The sequence below is a fragment of the Sus scrofa genome, chromosome 8 (genome assembly GCF_054392235.1).
Source record: "Sus scrofa isolate SSC_HxYL_T2T_F1_AM1 chromosome 8, Sscrofa_HxYL_maternal_Yorkshire_Landrace_v2.0, whole genome shotgun sequence".
NCBI classification, from domain to species: Eukaryota; Metazoa; Chordata; class Mammalia; order Artiodactyla; family Suidae; genus Sus; species Sus scrofa.
Genome location: NC_139390.1, coordinates 110,664,234 through 110,684,469, shown reverse-complemented (window position 1 = coordinate 110,684,469; position 20,236 = coordinate 110,664,234). Strand labels below are relative to the sequence as shown.

Here is a 20,236-nt window from a genome sequence, read left to right as displayed (position 1 = left end):
ATCAAATGCTTTCACTGACATGTGGAATCTGAAAAAAGGACAGACTGAACTTCTTTGCAGAACAGATGCTGACTCACAGACATTGAAAACCTTATGATCTCCAGAGAAGACAGTTTGAGGGGTGGGGTGATGTGCTTGGGCTGTGTGATGGAAATCCTGTGAAATCAGATTGTTATGATCATTATATAACTATAGATGTGATAAATTCATTTGAGTAATAAAAAATAAATGGAAAAAAAATTTAGTTATTCAGTTGCAGTAGTGGCTAATTTCATTGAACAGCACAGATACAGAACATTTCTATTGTCACAAAGGTCTACATGACAGTGCTAATCTAGAGAAAGAGAAAATTTATAACATGAATCAATTAAATTCATAGATAATTTACAAATCACACTTTTGTTGGTAATTTCTTATTTTCCATATCTTTCTCAATGTGTTTCTCTAACAATATAACTGGCCTGAATTTGAGTCTTGCCTTCCCCTCACTCTAGTCCTGAAGAAAGCACTAACTATGGGGAAAGCATGCCTAAAGGAAGCAAGAACGCATGCACAAGCAAGAAGCAGGATAATGTACACATTGTCAAATCAGCTTTTATGAGATCAAGAAATTTGTCTATAGTACACCACAGATGAATCATTTATTCTTACAACTTTTATGAGCAAAACTTTCCTTAAAGGAGTTATAAAGAACTGTGGAGTACTACATGGCTCATCATTTGAGTGAGTAGCCTAAAATCAAATAGTACAAAGAAAAAGAAAGTAGAAACAGCAAATATAAAAGGATATAGGTAAATTCCGAACCATTCAGTAACAATATATACAATTCCTGCAGAGGATGGAGTTTTTCCTTGATGTTGCCATACTTAACAGGTTTGGGATTCCTGCAGTTTTCTTCCTTTTAGCAATCAGCCCTTTTCCGTGGTCTCCTGATGTCTAGGCTTCCAGGCACAACCACTAACTCTTCTTTAGATATTACCCTTCCACTTTGAACTTTTCAATGTGGGATTCCTTTCTCAAATCTAATCTAAAAAAAATGACTGATTACATCCAAGGCAACGGCAATGTATCAGCTATTTAAATGTTCCAGAAAAGTTCCTATTTCCATTATAAACAGATTCATTCCTAGCCTCTTGCTGACCCAATTATGATAGGTTCACTGTAATTAGATCTCTTACGGTTACCATCTTCTCTTTTTCAAGCTGCATTTTAACCTGTCTCTTTTTCAAACACAGTGTAATAAATATTAGATTTCAAATATTCACAAAGACAAGCAGAAAGAAAAAGGTGTTTGCACATGAGCACAGACATAATTCACTGCAGTGTTTAATCTCTATCTTTTTAAAACAAACTCTAGGTTTGGGAGGAATATTGCAGGAAATAGAAAAAGGAAACAATGTCTCAGATGCTTCTAAATGTAGTTGAGATATTTTAAATAAAATATTTAGCCATTTAACCAAAACTTTCACTTTTCATCATCAAGCAATCTTGAATTTTATGACAATATGAATTGTTCATACATTGCATTGTGTAAGGTGTATCAATTTCATTTTGAGTAGAATTAATGGAGAATATTTTCAGGAATATTTTGGTGCCTTATTTTGAACCAAGCAAAGAAAATATTAAAAATTATAATTTCTACTTTTACCTTCCTAGACTGCTGTTTATAGTCACCTGCTGGTCATCCACTTGGCGTGAGACATGTGCAAGCCATATTGGGCATACTCCAAAGAACTTTGAGCCTCCCTCTGCAGTTCATTTCTGGTACACTTTTCCTTAATAGAACAAGAACTACAATATTTTCTAGAGGTAAGACTGTGGTGTTAAGCTTGGGAGGAAGATAATTTTTCCAGAAAGCTAAGAAGTTACAGACTTGACTCAGAGCTAGCACATACTGTAGTATTTTTACTAAAATGTAGGAATGGAAAGAGAGTAAAATGACTGGATAATGTGTAGCGGAGTCCAGATTTGAGGCTGAGCTATACCTAGTGCCAGAGTTCAGATATTTGCTGGAACATGTCTCTAGATTGTCTGAACTCTATCTGAATGAAGAATTAGAAATCTCCTTGGAAAGACATTATTTTAAAGGGAAGAGAAATTTAGGTATGACAAAATTATCCCTATAACAAAATATTCACCATTGGAATTTCAATTTTGAGTACCAGCATCCTCGTGTGGCTCATGGGGGTGATTGAGGGATTGATTGTTGGGGGATGAGGGATGTGTTCTCTGTACCTCCCATTTGCACTTTTAAAAAATAAAGTCTTTTCAAGGTACTATGGTGCTGGATTATCGTGCTTTGTTGCTCTCTCAACTGAGGTCTAAAGAGTCAATGCGGTACAGCATCAAAGGAGCAGAGAGACTGATATTTATGTGTAGATAATCTTCCAATTCCTTCTTTTTCATGCTAGGTGACATCCTTCAATCAAATAAGACAACATTCAAAACCCTTAATCTGTGCAAAGCATGACAGACAGTCTCTTCCTTGAGAACAGTTACAGTCTCATGGAGGAGGCAGGCCTCAAAAATAAGTACCGATATTAATTATACATTACAAGAATGTGAGAGTTTCTGCAGGGGATCTAATCTAACTAGGGGCAGGTAAGGAGATTCTCTTAGAGTGAAATTTAAGTTGACAGCTGCAGGAAGAGTCCAGTTAATCAGGTCAATGGAGTATGGCGAAAGCATGACAAGTACAAAGAAGAGCACATGCAAGGACCCTCGGGGCTAGAATGAATCTACTGTATTCGAAACAGAGAAAGAAGCTAGCATAGCTGTTGCAAATAGATTGAAGAGGATAACAGAGGGAGATGAGGCTGCAGAGAGAGGCAGGGATCAGATCACAGAGGGCTCTGTCAGCCATAATAAGGGTTTTCATTTAATCCTAAGAGTAATGGGAAGCCATAAGGGGGTTTTAAGTAGGAAGTTATATGATTACAAATGACTATGGCTGTTTGTTGGTGAATGGATTACAAGGTTGTCAGATTGGATGTGGGCAGCCTATTGCAATAACCAAACCAAGAGACATATGACTTTTGAGTCATAGTTCTCAAAGTGTGGTCCATGGACCCCGAGGAGGTCCATGGGGCCTGAAAGGTTAAAATTATTTTCATAGTAATACTAAGATATTACTGGCCCTTTAAATTGTTTTGACATTTGCACTGATGGTACAAAAGCAATAGTGGGTAAACTTCTGGAAATTTAGCTCTAATTAAGGCTTTAGCCATTTAATTCTTCATCTTAACATATTCTCAATGAAAACTACAAGTTTTATTTAAGAATTTCCTTGATGAAGCAGAAACATTTACTGAATTTATTAAATCCCATCCCCAACTCATCCCCAAGTACACATCTTTTTAATATTATGTGACAAAATGGTGAAACATATTGCAGAAATAGTTCAGAGTTATTGCCAGCTTCCCATAGCAGAAGCTGTTTTTCTTTTTGTGGTAGCAGAGGTCACTTGCTCAGTGTAGCAGAGGGTAAAGAAAGACAGCATGTGAAAGTGGATGGTGTAAAAGAAGAGAGATAAAGACAATGTAGGCATATATAAATATATCTATGGGCATTTATGAGTCACTCTCCAAAGCTATTTAGCCTCCCAGTTCTGTCTGTTACGTAGTCATAGACAGGCTCTCAGGGTGACCCTGGAAAGTCGTTTTCTGTTGAGTACTAAAAATGATGTGCTAGAGTGGGATCATAATGGATCAGGAAAATGGATTGTGTTCTTCTCTTCCCAACTCCATATTCAGTAATGTCAGATTAGTAGACTGAAATCAAACATGGTCGTGGTATTTAGACCACATTAATTAAAAAACACTGCAAATGGGGCCTCCTTTTTTTTTAAGCCTGGAGAGCCAGTTGTTAAACATTTACCAGCACACCTCTGGTCCTTAGCCAGGTCTCTAAATTCTTTCTCCCTCTCATGTTCCCAAGGCAAATAAATCATTGGCTCTCTCCATTAATCCCCATTTATTTAATAATCTTTGGTGTAAAGGAGAATTCAAGATAATAAGTGGCACTGTTAAAATGGAAATATCTGGCATATAATATATGCTCAACAAATATGCTGAATGCTGATAACCAAAAAAAAAAGGGTGAAAAAAAAAGACTAGGAATATATATCTTAATTGCTATTGATATAATTTATTGTCTGTCTCCCCATATCATGTAGTTTGAATATAGTGCTTACATCATATTAGAGTTATTTGTTAAATATAAATGCCAAAAATCCATCCATTGAAACAAGCAATAAAGCCCCTGAGCTCTTTTATTTCCATTTTACTTTCATGAAAATATATTTACAGAAGAAACTAAAATCTTAATTTATTTTCTCAATGATATATGACGTATATTTCTAGTGTTAATAACCATTTAGGGAAAAAATAGGGACTTGAGACTTTAAGAGAGCCTCTGTTCAATCATGCTTTATGCTGCTTTGCAAGGCCAGCCTTCTCTAGTCAATAATTGAAACAAAAAAAAATGAGCTCACAAATAATCAATTCCCAGTCATTCAAGGATTAATGGGATAGTTTGTGGAGTTGCTTATCTCCATCTTTACTTTTCTTTATTCTCTTTTTGGCCTCTCACCACTAAATTTTTGCATTATTCATTAGAATCCCACTAGTGCATGACTGGGGAATAAAAGTATCTGAAATGCAAATCTTTCTTTTACGTCGGTTATCAGTTCTTCAGAAAGTGTTGTTGCAGGACAAGGAGGTCAAAACAACTAAATAAAACTTGTTTGTATTTATGGTTTTCAAATATCCACTTAACATAAAGTTGGATCATCGTTAACATTATATATTAAAGAGGGGCTAGAAACACTACTTAGTTTAAAAATCTCTAAGAATCTTATGTTTTGTCGACTCCAAGGGATCAAAATCTTAAAAAATTAGATAATAATCCTTATTCTTCTCAAAAAAGTTTTCATGTCTCAGAATTCTAAATGTTTTTCCACAGCAGGTACTTTGTAATGATGAGTGCATTTGAGCATGTTCCTTGGAAGATAAACAGTGGAAGATAAACAAAACGTTGGGCTTCAGTTATAGTAGAGCCTTCCAAAAGAAATAAAGTCACTAGTTAATCCTCATTGTACTGGAATTTGCTGGACTGTTAGCCAAATGAATATTTAGGAGATTGCTCTGCATTTCTGAGTATATATGCTCATATCTTGACACTCTGGTTTGAGGCAAGAGCAGGAAGAGGAACGTGGGATCACTCACCTCAATACAAAAGGTATTAAGGACTGTAGAGAAACAGTTCCTATTCAAGAATACTTGTGGGTGTTATGTGTGGGTGCGGTGGCAGGTGAAGGTAAAGGTAAGGCAAAGAGAGGGATTGTTAACTGTTGGTTAACATCACTGTTGACAATTAGAGCTAAGCAGCCGAAGTTGAAGAGGCTTTTCTTAATTATCTCCAAGGCTCCCATGATGAAGACCTCTGGCCTAGCTAAGGTTTCCAACAGTCTGACTGTGAAGGTTTTATTTATTTATTTATTGGCCATGCCTGTGGCAAGTGGAAATTCCAGGGCCAGGGATCAAACACACACCACGGTAGAAACCCAAGCTGCTGCATTGACAACACCAGATCCTTAACCCACTGCACCACAAGAAAACTCCCTGTGAAAGTTTTTATAATTGATGGTGAGGCCATCTTTCTAGTTTAAAAATTAAACTAAGCTTTGCTACAGCTCATTTTATTTTGGTTTTGTTTGTTTGTTTGTTTTGGTCTCTCCACCACGTGTGTATGGGTATATGTGTATGTATTTTTCAGCAGTATCTCAGGACATTGGAAAACACTTAGCCACATACAAATATATACAGTTACCATTAAATTTACCTTGCAGCATCTAAGAGTACAAAGACATATTGTTCTGGGCATAGAAGAGAAATCTAGTTCCTCAAACCCCTTCACAAACCCAGTTTTGATCATCAGACTGTAACAGAATCAATATCACTATGTCCCCTTATCTCTTGCTTCCATAGCAGCCACACTGCTGGCTGTACTGGGACTAGAAAAAAAGCCTTTCTGCTTGCACTGGTTTGAAGGGCATAGAAAAATAGGAGCTGAAAGAAGCAAACCAAGACACAATTGATGCAATTATCAAGAGACTTATAAATGCTCTGTGGTTCCCAGGAGAACTGTTTCCTGTTCTGGTCAGGTCAGCTTCTGGGGGTGATTTCTCTTCCTGAGCCAATAAATAGTGACGGTCAGCCGCCTACTGTGGAGTAGGCATCAGGAAAAGAGGAGGAGAAATGGATTTTCTATACTGATATTAGTTATGGGCATTTTAATTTCACCTTTTAATCTATGTACTTGTCTTTGAACAAAATGCTATTTCAAATATTTAGTTCAAGGCACACATTGGTGCCAGACTGTAAGAAGGTACACCTTTTGACTTTTTACTCAGGCCCTTAGAAGTTGTTATTCTTTATTTCTGAAATTTCCCTTGAGTCTTTGACATGTTTCTATCGCTTTGATTGCTTTTTAGGTTCTTTTCTTACCAATAGTTCCAGGGTTTGATTTTGTGAATCAAATTCACATAGAGTCAACGGAGGTAAGACTTTTGAAAACTTACCTTAGAGCTGCTATTTTACCATGTTATTTTACCTGCATCAACCAACATCCTGTAATAGAGAGTTATTTCCCTTACCCTCATGAGACACAAAAATGTCTCAGAACATTTTTCAGAAAAATATGTGTATTAGAGATCAAAACTAACACCAGGCAGAATTATCCTTTGTGAAAACAAAAGGAGAGATAATGAAGTACAGTTTTTAGTGAAAAAAAAAATAAGACCCCATATATGTAGTTAATGTCAGAATTTTCTGAATTCTGCAAACGGCTTTGCTGGAACTATATAATCACAAAAAGGAAAAAAAAATTGAATCACAGTAATTTTTTTTTTTTTACTTCCTAAAAGGGCTAGAATAAGACTACTAAAGGAGTCACCCCCAAATTGCAACAAATCAGAAATAATTCATCCTCAATCAACAAATAATTTTTAGTGTCTATCATGATAGTCAAAGTGCTAGGTCTAAAGCCTTTATGAAATACTTTTATTCTTATTAATCGAGATGAAGGATTTAAGCTTCTCCTCTCCAATGTGACCTATGAATAATTTTATTTGGAATTTAGTAGATATTTAATAATCATTCTAATTTCTCTAGTTACTTATAAAAGTTAATTACAGAAAGTGATTCCTAAAAATTTAGTTTGAATATTTCAAATCAGGAAGAAGTTAGCAACTGCGTCACTATTCCTACTGTTACCATAACCACATAATGAAGACCAACAAGGCTCAATCTATTTTGTCTGGCATCCCTAACATGCACCTTAAAGTAGGTTCCACCACCTGTACTTAAGCACCAGCTGACCAGTGAAGGCATACAACACACACTCCAACCCTACACCCAGTAATTACGGGACTTTGGATCCCATTCCTTTCCGATTAGATCTGTTTGTTACCCCCTTGGATCATTCTCTCATGGTGAGTCCTGCTCTAGGCTGTGGTTCTATTATGCATACTTAGTTTCCTCAGCTGGGATTCCTGTTCTTCTTAAGAACAATGGTTTGAACCCTCTATCTCCTTTCTGGATTTTGGCTACTTCTTGTTGAATTCTTAACATAGCTTTAACACGTTGGGCTCTGGTCCCCAAGCTTGGGTGTCTGGTCAGTGCCCTTGCAGCATCCATTCAAGCTATAATGTAGTTATATATTCAAAAGCGTAAGTTAAATATGATTGATAGTAGTCATGGTATATGTGTTTTTATATTTAAATAAAAACCATTTTTCTGACATATTTGTTTGTAACCTATATTTCTTTTTGTTAAATGCTCTATTTCCTTATCAGTAAAATATTGATAAAATTTATTTGAGATATAAATTTAGTTTTTTTTCTGCATTTTGACCAATCCAGAAAACTTTATTGAAGTCTGTAACTATTTATGATTAAATGATAAATGCTAATGTAAATAAAAGCACTTTAAATATTGTAAAGTGTTCTACAGGTACTTATGGTTACATTATCATTACATACCTGGCAGTCTCAAGAGATGCCAGTGTCTCAGCTGATTGCTAAATCTATACTCAAGTCATATTTCTGTAGGGGGTAGCTTTTTCGCTACCTAAAGTTTTGTTTATGAGTATTTCATTTAGAAAATTTTATAAATGCTCTACAAAGAACAGTATCAAAATGAATAAGAAAGAATGTCACTTTCAAATATGCTTACCTTGCTTTTCAGTTTTTCTAATGTGCTAAAAAACCTGATTAAATATGAAAGATTTGGGTGAGGATTTTTGTCCTTCCAGAATCCTCTTCCCTATACTCATATAAAAACAATTTCTTTTCAAATAACATTATATCTTGATGAGAACACAAGGTTAGCCAACTAAAGCAGTCACTTGCTAATTATTTTTAAGAGGAACATGTAATTTACTTAACAAAAGGAATCTGAGTTTTTCTACTTTTTTTTTTTTTTTCTTTTTTTGCTTTTTAGGGCCATACCCGAAGCATATGGAGATTCCCAGACTCAGGGTTGAATTGGAGCTGTAGCCGCTGGCCTACGCCACAGCAACATCAGATCCAAGCCGCATCTGCGACCCACACCACAGCTCATGGCAATGCGGCAATGCCGGATCCTTAACCACTGAGCGAGGCCAGGGATCGAACCCGCGTCCTCATGGATGCTAGTCAGGTTCGTTAACCGCTGAGCCATGACAGGAACTGCATTTTTTCTACATTTGAAAAGACAGAAAAGGTAGGTAAATGTGGGTTTGTGTGTAATTCATATTATTTCATGGGGAGAAATCTGAATGCTATTCAGTATGGGTCAACTGATTTCACTAAACATTTTGAAAATTATATAACTTTCTGATTTATTTAGGATATGTGAATCATATGACTGTCTGTAGAATTTAATTTATAGCCCAAGAGGGAATGTGTTCAATAAATTTAGTTTTTGTTCTAAATAGTATACTATCAAAAGAAAATAGTTCTCATTGGAAAAAAAATGTTCATAACTATGTATTTTTTAAACATAAGTGGATAAACATGCTGAAATCAAAGTCACATCAGAGAAACTGACCCAAAATAATTTGCTAGAGGGAAGTTCATGTATGCTCAAAACTCATGGAACTTTAGCTCTGGCTCAAGACTTTGTAAATAAATCTTGTACAGGATAGGAGACTGGAGGTTAGAGGCTATTTAGTATAAATAAGCAAAAACAGGGCTTGTATTTGACATACACTATTACAGAAGACTTTCCCCAAAGGTTTTCTTGTATTGGAATTCATAATACAAAGCCAAATATGTCCTTGGATGTCGAATGGATGTCATCAATTACATGACATTTTAAAACATGTATATTGAGGCTAGGAGCTAGAACTATTTGAAAAATCCTTATGGTGCTAGTCCTGGGGAGTTGCGTGCAATTTTAATTTCCAAATTTGGGATATCATTGGGCTTTATTAAGGGAAAAGATAACAGCCTACTCTCTGCCAAGCGGAATATAAGGTTTTTCATTTATAACTCTCAGTCTCTTTCAACAGCCAACAAGGTAGGCATTCTACCCTCAATTTACAGATGAAGACGCTGAGATTCAAGCTGTAAGAACCAACTTTGTGGGGAGTTCTCAAACTTCATTCATTCATTCATTTATTTATTTATCTTAAGCAAATAAACTCATGCTTCATTCATTGAGAGAGATATGTTTATCTATAACAGATTGAAAAGGAAATGGTGCGATTCCCACGTCTGCGGAAATTCCAGGAATGGCTGAGTATGTGATGGACCGTTGACCTAAGATGTCCCTTTCAAGAACAGGATGATGAAGCAGGAGTTTAGAATCTGAAGAAGAGAATCAGGGAAAGAGGAGAACATAGACTTATGCGTTTGGAAGAAACTACTGTATATATACACATAGATGTGTGTTTCACATCTCCATTTTGAATCTCAAGGTGCTGAGAAATACCACTTTCCTTCTCTATTCTTTATTCTTTTTCCATCTCTCTTGCCCAGTAGTTACTCCACACTTAGGAGCCAACCCACTTACTAGCTACTGTATACATACAGGTTCAGAAGACATGGAATAGTTGTAGGAACCAGAGAAAATACTACAAAAGCTCTCACTCCCCAGTGTCTTGACCCTTAGATTCCTATGGAGGAGAACCTGGGGTGGGGGTGGGGGTTAAATTCAATTCAGTTCAATTCAACTAAAAAGTATAATCTTTCTCAAAAGATTACCTGTTATGCCTCTCTCTGTTCCTTTCTCCCTTCTTCAGGGTTAGCTTTAAAAACATGACATCAATTCCACTTTTGGAAATCTGTCCCCCTTCTAACTCCTGTGCATTTGAGAAAAAGATGAGATAGATGAGTGGCACATATTAAATCTCTTATTTCATTTGGTTTTTTTTTTTTTTTTTTTTTTTTTTTGTCTTTTTGCTATTTCTTGGGCCGCTTCCGCGGCATATGGAGATTCCCAGGCTAGGGGTCGAATCGGAGCTGTAGCCACCGGCCTACGCCAGAGCCACAGCAACGCGGGATCCAAGCCGCGTCTGCAACCTACACCACAGCTCACGGCAACGCTGGATCGTTAACCCCCTGAGCAAGGGCAGGGACCGAACCCGCAACCTCATGGTTCCTAGTCGGATTCGTTAACCACTGCGCCACGACGGGAAATCCTCATTTGGTTTTAAGGCTTAACTTATTTGAAGCTCTGACTCTGTTCTTTTGACTCCTTAGCCTGAGCAATCCATACCAACCTATAAACCAGTAGGAAAAAAAAAAAAAAAAAAAGAAGACAGAGCTGAGCCTGGCAAAGTATAATACGTAGAAAGAGTGATTTTTTTTTTTTTAAATCTTTGACATAGCCTAATATGAGTCATGTCTGTGTCCAGCTGGTTCAGTATTTTATTACCAACAGAAAATCTTAAGAGTATGACATCAAGTTTAAAATTTAGGTATATCCCAGCTAATTTTTAGTAACATATAATCATAGTAGTAGCATACACTTATAGAGCTAGAAAGGACTTTTGTTTTTCCATTTAGTCCAATGTCTTCAATTACTTTAGGGGGAAAAAAACTCCTAATACATACCAAGTAAAGTATTAGGCTTTTTATGTACATGTTCTCTATACATATATTTTATATTCTCTCAAATTATTACAATAACCACCAGTGTAAAAATCATTACCTTAAATTTACAGTTGAAGACTCTGATATTCACAGGATTTAGGAAGATTTTAAGATTTTTAATAGGGAAGGGAGCAGATAGTTAAAGAATTTACTCCAATTGTACCACAAAAAAAATTTCAGGGCACAAAAGTGGACATGAGGAAATTAGCTGTGGCTTATGCATTAGTCTCATGATGCCAGTTCTGGACTGGAGATGGTAGGGATGGAAAGGAGACAATAGGATCAATAGAAAGTCAGAGTATAGAACCAGTGGGACTTGGTGATAGATCTATTGTGGGAGGTGAGAGGAAGGAAAGGAAGAGCTAAATTTTACGACTTCTGTTTAACTTGAATAACTGGCTGGATGGTGGAGACATCTGCAAAGATGAAAAGCCCTGTCAAGAAGATTTCTGAAGTAAGGATGAAGCGGGGAACAGAGAAGAGGTGCAAGGGTCAAGGAGATCAGGAACTGATGACATGATACAGGCAACGTTTTTCTGTCTTTTAAAGAAATATATTTTTCTGTTTCCATAATTTATTTATTAATTTATTTATTTCCTTTTGTCTTTTTTTTTTCTTTTTTTTGGTCTATTTAAGGCCTCACCTGCGGCATATGAAGGTTCCTAGGCTAGGGGTCTGATTGGAGCCACAGCTGCCGGCCTACACCAGAGCCACAGCAACGCCAGATCCAAGCTGTGTCTGCAATCTACACCACAGCTCCCCGCAACACCGGATCCTTAACCCATTGAGCGAAGCCAGGGATCAAACCCACAACCTCATTGTTCCTAGTCGGATTCATTTCCGCTGCGCCACGATGGAAACTCCTGTTTCCATAATTTATTATTTGTTAATTGAAGTATAGTTGATTTACAGTATTTCACAGGTATATCAAAATGGTTTGTGTGTGTGTTTGTGTATTCTTTTTCAAATTCTTTTCCATTATAGGTTATTACAAAATATTGAATATAGTTCTCTGTTACACAGTAGGCCCTTGTTGGTTATCTATTTTATATAGAGAGTAGTGTGTATTTGTTAATCCCTAATTTACCCCTCTCCCCCTATATCCTCTTTGGTGACCATAAGTTTGTTTTCTATTTCTGTTTTCTAAATAAGTTCATTTATATCATTTTTAAAGACTTTATCAAACAGTTTTTAAGATTGGAGGTCTGAGAATACATTTTCTTCCAATGCCCTCTGAACTTTTCCCTTCCCCTTATCCCTGGGGCAATCCAAAAGGCACTTGGGCCTTGGGTTTGAGAATGTAGATGTTAACTACATTTTCTAGTTAACTATAGGAGGTTGATATTTATCACCTCACTTGAGCTAAGACCTTACGATCCTCTTGAACTTAGCTAGATTTTAGGTAACTAGAATTACCTAATCTAGGTAGAAGAATTACCAGTGTAATAGGGATCTCATTTCGGCCTAAACTGGAATTTGAAATTTTGGTATGTGTTTGATGAAAAGGTACAGATAAAAGTTCAAAGAGGATATTTGGGTGAAGTAGTTTACACAGAAGGAAAGTATCTTCAAAGGGGAGGGTGTCTGGAGATAGAAATGGCAAGGGATATGAGTGGACGGGGGGTGTCTCTTTAATTAATGGGTCTCATAGACTCAGTCTGAACTCTAATGGAGACATGGGCTGCAAAATGAATCTGCAAATTGATAGGCACTGAGACCTATCATGTGGCTTGGGGCCAAGGTAATGAAGCAAAATATAGGTTAGGGAAGAATATCATTTTTCTCAGTAATTTAAATATTTTGCTTCACTGTCTTCTTGCTTGTATCGCTTCTGAGAAGTTGGGTGTGATTCATTTCTTTGTTGCTTTACAAATAAGGTGTTTTTTCCCCCTCTGGCTTTTTTTAGGGATTTTTTTCTTTCATCTAGGGTTTTCCGTAATTTGAAAACGATATGCCAAGGTGTAGGGTTTTTGTTTCCTTTTGTTTGGAGGGGTTTTTGTTTGGGGTTTATCTTGCTTAGTATTCTCTGAGATTTTTGGATCTGTGGCTTGGCATATGACATTAATTTAGGGAAATTCCCAGTCATTATTATTTCAAATATTTTTTTTCCTTCCTTTCTTCTCCTTCTGGTATTCCCATTATGAATGTTACACTTTTTGTAGTTGTACTAAGTCCCTGGATATTCTGTTCTATTTTGTCCAGTCTTTGTTCTTTTTGTTTTGGTTTTTGAGGATTGCTCATCTGTTCTTTTAGGATGTCTACTTTATCCATTAGCGCCTTTAGAACATTACTCATAGGTGTCTTAAATTCCTGGTCTGATAATTACAACATTCAGCCATATCTGGTTCTGAGGCTAGTTCTAGCTCTTAGAATTGTGGTTTGTTTTTTCCTGCCGTTTGGTATGCCCTGTAATTTTTCCTTTATGGCTGAACAAGATACACCGGTAAAAAGGAACTGCTATAAATAGACCTTTATTAATATGGTAGGGCGGTATGTGGGTAGGGGAAGAGTTCTCTAATCCCATGATTGAGTCTCAGTCTTTTAGTGAGCCAGCACCTGTGGACTGTGAAGGAACATCCTTTCACAATATCTAGGTATGACATAGACTTGTTCTGAGTTGAAAAAGGCTGTTTAGGTTTGAGGGTTTTGTTTTGGGAGCACCAAGATAGGATTCAGCACCCGGAGTAGGGAGCCAGTATCAAGTACAACTCTCAAGTGGCTCTGCTAGCCAAGACCTCACCAAGTGATGCTAAGCAGAAAAATCTGGGAGGAGTGCTCTCCAACCCTGTGCTATATACATTTGGGGACTATGGAAATGGGTGAATAAGACCCTGTAATTACAAGTGGAGGGCCATGAGATCTGAGCTACTGCTATTATTGTGGTTTTGTTTGTAAGCACAGAGTGGTGAGGCCTGGGAGAAATGTAGACTACAGGAGAAAAGCAGTTCCTATGCTGATGTAACTGGTGGAACTTTTTAAAAAAGATCTATGCCCATACCCCACTTGGAGCATTTTTGTTTTAGAAAGCCTAGGGTAGCATCTTGGCAACTGTGTTATGAAAAAAGCTCTGTGAGTAATTCTGATGGTTATGCCTAGTTAGAAACTACCGTCTTAAATTTATTAGAGTTGAGTCATTTGATGCTAGTTAAATAGCTAGCAAGAGAAAGAATTTAGGTTTTTGGAATTATTTCCCTTTTAGACTGCATTGTTTTATATTCTTATCCCTTTCTTCCCAGATTTCCACCTCTCATTGAAACAACTTCTTTTCCCAAATATTGGTTTTCTTAATTCCTCACTGAAGACTTCTTTAAAACAGAATTATTGGGAGGTCCAGCCGGTCCAGGACTCTTAGATTCTCCATACTTGGACTCTGATCAAAAGAAAAATTAAGAATGTAAACATCCTTTTTCTTCCTTAGAAGAAAATGGCTCACAATTTTATTATCAGTTCAATGTTAAACAATTGTGTGAATATTTTTCTTGAAACATCCTCTCTCTTCCACTGCTATTTCCACAGCTCACTCTAATGTTATTTTTGCTTAAAAGTTATCAATGGAATTTAGACATCAAAGTATCTTCATTTCTCCATTCTGTCTCCACAGGCTCTAGAGTTGTAAGCCACAAAAATGATCCCTCACCATACATAATTTCATTCATTTCTGTGCAAGCTGGAGGAGAATGCTTTTCTTTTGTAGAATCCATAGTATGTAAAATAAACTAAGTTAGTGACTTAATTCCTGGTTAATGAATTAATTTCATCCATAATTTTCAATCCAACAGAATTGTTGTCTTTTTGAAATAAAGCTAAAATATAATAACTCTGTAGCATTTTTCAGTGCAAAATTTCAAATGCCCATCCTATTAACTGAGAAAATGGAATTAAAGAAGGAAAAATAGATGAAGCTCCAATTTGAAAGAGCCATAATTCAGCAGACTTTCTGTATTACTTCTCAGAGGAAGAAGCCTGAGTTTGTAAAGAGAGAAAGGATGCATTAAATTCTGGGGGAAAAAAAAGGAGGGTCTTTAGTCTTGGGAATGTAATAACCTGTGGTCAGCTGAGTGCCCTGAGGCAAACTGACCCAGTCAGCTGCCAGGAAAGTGACACCACTGCTCTGCTGTAGGGGAAAGATATTCTAATAAAATAGGTTTCACCATCAGGGAGCTTTTGATATCATGAGAAAAGGAAGTGCTGTTCCTTTCAATTGAGAAACTGTAGAATGTCTCACCCATCTTTTTTTTTGAAATGCTCTTTTTATTAGCCTTGTGATAATTTTTTTTGCGATAAATTGAGTATACAAATTAGATGTGCTTAATAATCATCTACTATCTAATGTTGGTAGATGACATTTATCTCTCCATTTAAAATGTTTTAAATATATATATATATTAGAATTTAATGTTTCTTATATATAAGATGAAACAGAAACAAACTCTTGCATTTTTTTCATCAACGTATTCAGTTGATTTGGATTTGCTATTTCTAAGGTGAAAAGAAACTTTTTTCCCTCAAAAGTTGTGTCCCTTATTGGATGACTTTAGACAACTGATTTGCCTTATCCAAATCTCAATATTTTACATGAACATTAGGAAAAATGTGAGTAACTACCTATTATTATTATAGAATGCATTTTTCAGTTTAAAAAATTACTCAAACATATTCTTTGGAACTATTGCATTATAAAAGCTAAAAGACATAAGATTAAATGAATATTGCTGTTTGAGGGAGTTCCTGTTGTGGCTCAGCTGTAACAAACCTGACTAGTATCCATGAGGACAGGGGTTAGATCCCTGGTCTCATTCAGTGGGTTAAGCATCTAGCGCTGCCATGAGCTGTGGTGTAGGTTGCAGATGCAGCTCAGATCCTGCAGCTCGGATCGGCTGTGGCGTGGGCCCGTGGGTAAGCTCTGATCTGACCCCTGGCCTGGGAACTTCCATATGCCGAAGGTGTGGCCCTAAAAAAAAAAAAAAAAAAAAAAAAGATAAAAAAATTAATTTTGCTGTTTGAATGAACTCATTTAACAACAGTTGCAAGATGCAACCTGTGGAATTTTATGGGCCAAATTAGGGTTAGGCATACACATTCTATTCTGAAGTCTCTGGTATTTTCATATTATTCAGAATATTAGCAGGATCAATGAATATGTCCTTGAAAAAACTAGAGAAAAGGAATGCCTTCCTATTTCTCAATGTTTATTAATTTAAAATTCAAATTTTATTTACATTTTTCAGTAGAGGGATCATGTGGTTTAATACATAAGGTAGCATATGAATAGAGGCAATGCCAAAAAAGAGGCTTGAGGGACCACCTTTTATTTTATTTTTTTTGTTTAAATTTTTTGTCTTTGTCCTTTTTTTTGCCGTTTCTAGGGCATATGGAGGTTCCCAGGCTAGAGGTCTAATCGGACCTATAGCTGCTGGCCTACACCAGAGCCACAGCAATGAGGGATCTGAGCCACATCTGCAACCTACACCACAGCTCACGGCAATGCCGGATCCTTAACCCACTGAGCAAGGTCAGGGATTGACCCGCAACCTCATGGTTCCTAGTTGGATTCGTTAACCACTGAGCCACAACAGGAACTCCGAGGGACCATCTTTTAGTGCCCTATTTCTCCAGTTACCTCCACAAATTTATTAATGTTTTTATCAGCTAGACAACTGCTATTTTTTTAAAAATTTATTTTATTGAAACCAGTTGATTTACAATGTTGTTAATTTCTCCTGTACAGCAAAATGATTCAGATATATAAGTATATACATATATACACAAATTTTTATGTAGATATACATACACATATTTTTTTGTATTCTTTTAATAACAGGATATTGAATATAGTTCCTGTGCTATATAGTAGGACCTTGTTTTCTCCATTCTATATATAATTGTTTGTATCTGCTAATCTCAAACTTCCAATCCATCCCTCCCCAACTCCCTCTCCACCTTGGCAACCACAAGTTTGGGCTCTGTCTAGGTCTGTTTCTATTTCACAGATAGGTGTATCTGTGGCATAATTTAGATTCCATATATAAGCGATATCATATGGCATTTGTCTTTCTCTTTCTGACTTACTTCACTTAGTATCATAACATCTAGGTCCATGCATGTTGCTGCAAATGGCATTATTATTCCACTGTATATATGTACCACATTTTCTTTATCCATTTGTCTGTCAATGAACATTTAGGTGGTTTCCATATTTTGGCTATTGTGAACAGTGATACTATGAACACAGCGGAGAAGGAGAATGTATCTTTATTATAGTTTTGTTCAGATATAAGCCCAGGAACGGCATTGCTGTATAACATGGCAACTCTATTTTTAGTGTTTTGAGGAACCTCTGGATTGTTTTCCATAGTGGTTTCATCAATTTACATTCCCTCCAACAGCTTAGGAGGGTTCCTTTTTCTCCACACCCTCTACAGCGTTTGTTTGTAGATTTTCTATTTATTTAATTTTTTAAATTTTTCTTTTTTGGGGCCTCACCTGTAGCATATGGAAGTTTCCAGTCTAGGGGTCGAATTGGAGTTACAACTGAGGCCTATTCCACAGCAACAGCAATACCACATTCAAGTCTCATCTGCGACCTACACCACTGCTTGCAACAATGCTGGATCCTTAACCCACTGAGCAAGGCCAGGGATCAAACCACCTTCCTCATGGATATCAGTCAGGTTCTGAATCCACTGAGCCCCAATAAGAAATTCTATTTGTAGACTTTAATGATGGCAATTGTGAGGTGATACCTCATTGTAGTTTTTATTTGCATTTCACTAATAATTAGCAATATTGAGCATCTTTTAATGTTCCTGTTAGCCAGCTGTATGTCTTTGGAGAAATGTCTATTTAGGTCTTCTGCCCGTTTTTCAATTAGATGGTTTTTTGGATACTGAGTTGTTTGAGCTGTTTGTGTATTTTGGAAATTAAGCCCTAGTCAGTCACATCATCTTCTAGTCCATAGGTTGTCTTTTTCTTTATGGTTTTCCTTTGCTGTACAAAAGCTTGAAGTCTGATTAGGTCTCATTTATTTATTTTTGTTTTTTATTTCTATTGCCTTGGAAGACTGACCTAAGAAGGCACTGGTATAATTTATGTTTGAGAATGTTTTGCCTATGTTATCTTCCAGGAGTTTTGTGGTGTCATGTCATATATATAAGTTTAAAGCCATTTTGAGTTTATTTTTGTTCATGGTGTGGGTGTGGGTTCTAACTTCATTGATTTATATGTGGCTGTACAACTTTTCCAGTACAACTTGCTGAAGAGACTGTCTTTTCTCCATTGAATCTTCTTGCCTCCTTTGTCAAAGATTAACTGACCATAGGTGTGTGAATTTATTTCTGGGCTCTCTATTTTGTTCTATTTATCCATATGTGTGTTTTTGTGCCAATACCATGCCATTTGATTACTGTAGCTTTGTAGTATTGTCTGAAGTCTGGGAGGGTTATGACTCTTGCTTTGTTCTCTTTCCTCAGGAGTTCTGGCAGTTATGGGTCTTTTATGGTTCTGTATAAATTTTAGGACTATTTGTCCTAGTTCTGTGAAAAATATCATGGGTAATTTGATAGAGATTGCATTGAATCTGTAGATTGCTTTGGGCAGTATGGCCATTTTAACAGTATTAATTCTTCCAATCCAAGAGCATGGTCTATCTTTCCACTTCCTTATTAATTTTTTATAGTTCCTAGCATGTTGAGTCTTTCATCTCCTTAGTCAGGTTTACTTATAAGTATTTTATTTTATTTTTTATGTGATTTTAAGGGTTTTTTTTCAATTCCCTTCCTGATATTTCATTGGTAGCATAAAGAAATTCAAACGATTTCTGTATGTTAATCTTGTATCCTGCTACCTTGTTGAATCTATCAGTTCTAGGAACTTTTGTGTGGAGTCTTAAGGGTTTTATATATATATATATATATATATATTATCATATCTATATACAGTGACAATTTTACCTCTTGCCTTCTAATTTGGATAAGTTTTATTTCTTCTTGTCTGATTGTTGTGGCTAGGACTTCTAATACTATTCTGAATAGAAGTAGTGAGAATGGGCATACTTGGACAACTGCCATTCTCTTAATCATATGAAAATCATCTTTTGAAAAGGTTTTTATCTTCATTGATCTATTATTTGTAATTTAGGTAAAAACAAATGAGACAAATTTTCCCCACCCCATTTCCTGCTGCCCTTCAATCCCTTCATGTGAACATTCTGACTCCAGCAGATGTATAAGTTAATACAGAAACATAAATTTGAGTGTTCACTGTCCTAGAACAGTGCCAGTATCCCATAAAGACCCAAACTGTCATGCAAATAAAGTCCTTACTAAAGGAAAAGAGACAAAGATGATGTTCTGGAGAACAGAAAGACTCTAAATGGTTATATAGCATATACTTCACGGATGATTGGGATGACATTTAAACAGCTTTTATTATATCATTTTTATACAGGTGTGTTTCATAAGAAAGGCATACTGAAAAATAAGGAAATGATAGGGACTGTCTGTAGATTTCTTTTTAATTTTTAAATTGACTTGGGCTTAATTTTTGAGGATTTCTATCTATAGCCTATTTCTACACATCTATATCCCCCATACATAGGAATTACAGGAAAGGAGGAGCACATTTTATGATTTCATAGATAGGAATAATTAAGTAGATATCTGCCTGGAGAAATACTTACTATAATGTTTAAAATGTTCTTTTATAGTTATTTCACAAGAACCCCAAGATACCTCTGTTTCTGTGAACTAAAAGGGGAGGTAAGGGCTGTAGCTGATTTTGAGCCTGATGTATGTATAAAATAAAGGGAAAATTGAGGTTGAAATGCCAGTCTAAGTTTTCCCTTGAGGTAATGCTTTAGTTTCTGTTTCATCAAAAGCATATCAAGAAGTCATGACGTGTAAAACATTGTAGTTTGGGAATGGATAGGAAGAGGAATTAGACATGGCCTCTGCTTTCAAAGATTTTAATTTGCTGAGGGTGACAGGTTGGAAGGAGTCCACAACAAATTTAGGGTGTGAGCGAGATGGAGGCTGTGGGGGAAATGCTGAGGGTGAGCTGAGAAGAAAAGGTTGCAGTCCTTTTCTGTGTGTTGTTGGGGAT

General features: G+C 36.3%; 1 long non-coding RNA gene across 2 annotated transcripts in view; it reads right to left on the bottom strand.

Annotated features, from left to right (window-relative positions):
- LOC110262165 (uncharacterized) overlaps positions 1-20,236 on the bottom strand; it is a 75,299-nt gene that overhangs the window by 50,464 nt on the left and 4,599 nt on the right. The window contains exons 2-3 of one of the 2 annotated variants that reach the window (XR_014813129.1): positions 10,247-10,344; positions 4,598-8,739 (exon numbers count right to left, since the gene is read on the bottom strand). This is a non-coding gene — a long non-coding RNA (uncharacterized LOC110262165). Of the gene's footprint in view, positions 1-4,597; positions 8,740-10,246; positions 10,345-20,236 lie in introns of those variants that run through there. The other variant, XR_014813130.1, reaches the window with a different exon arrangement.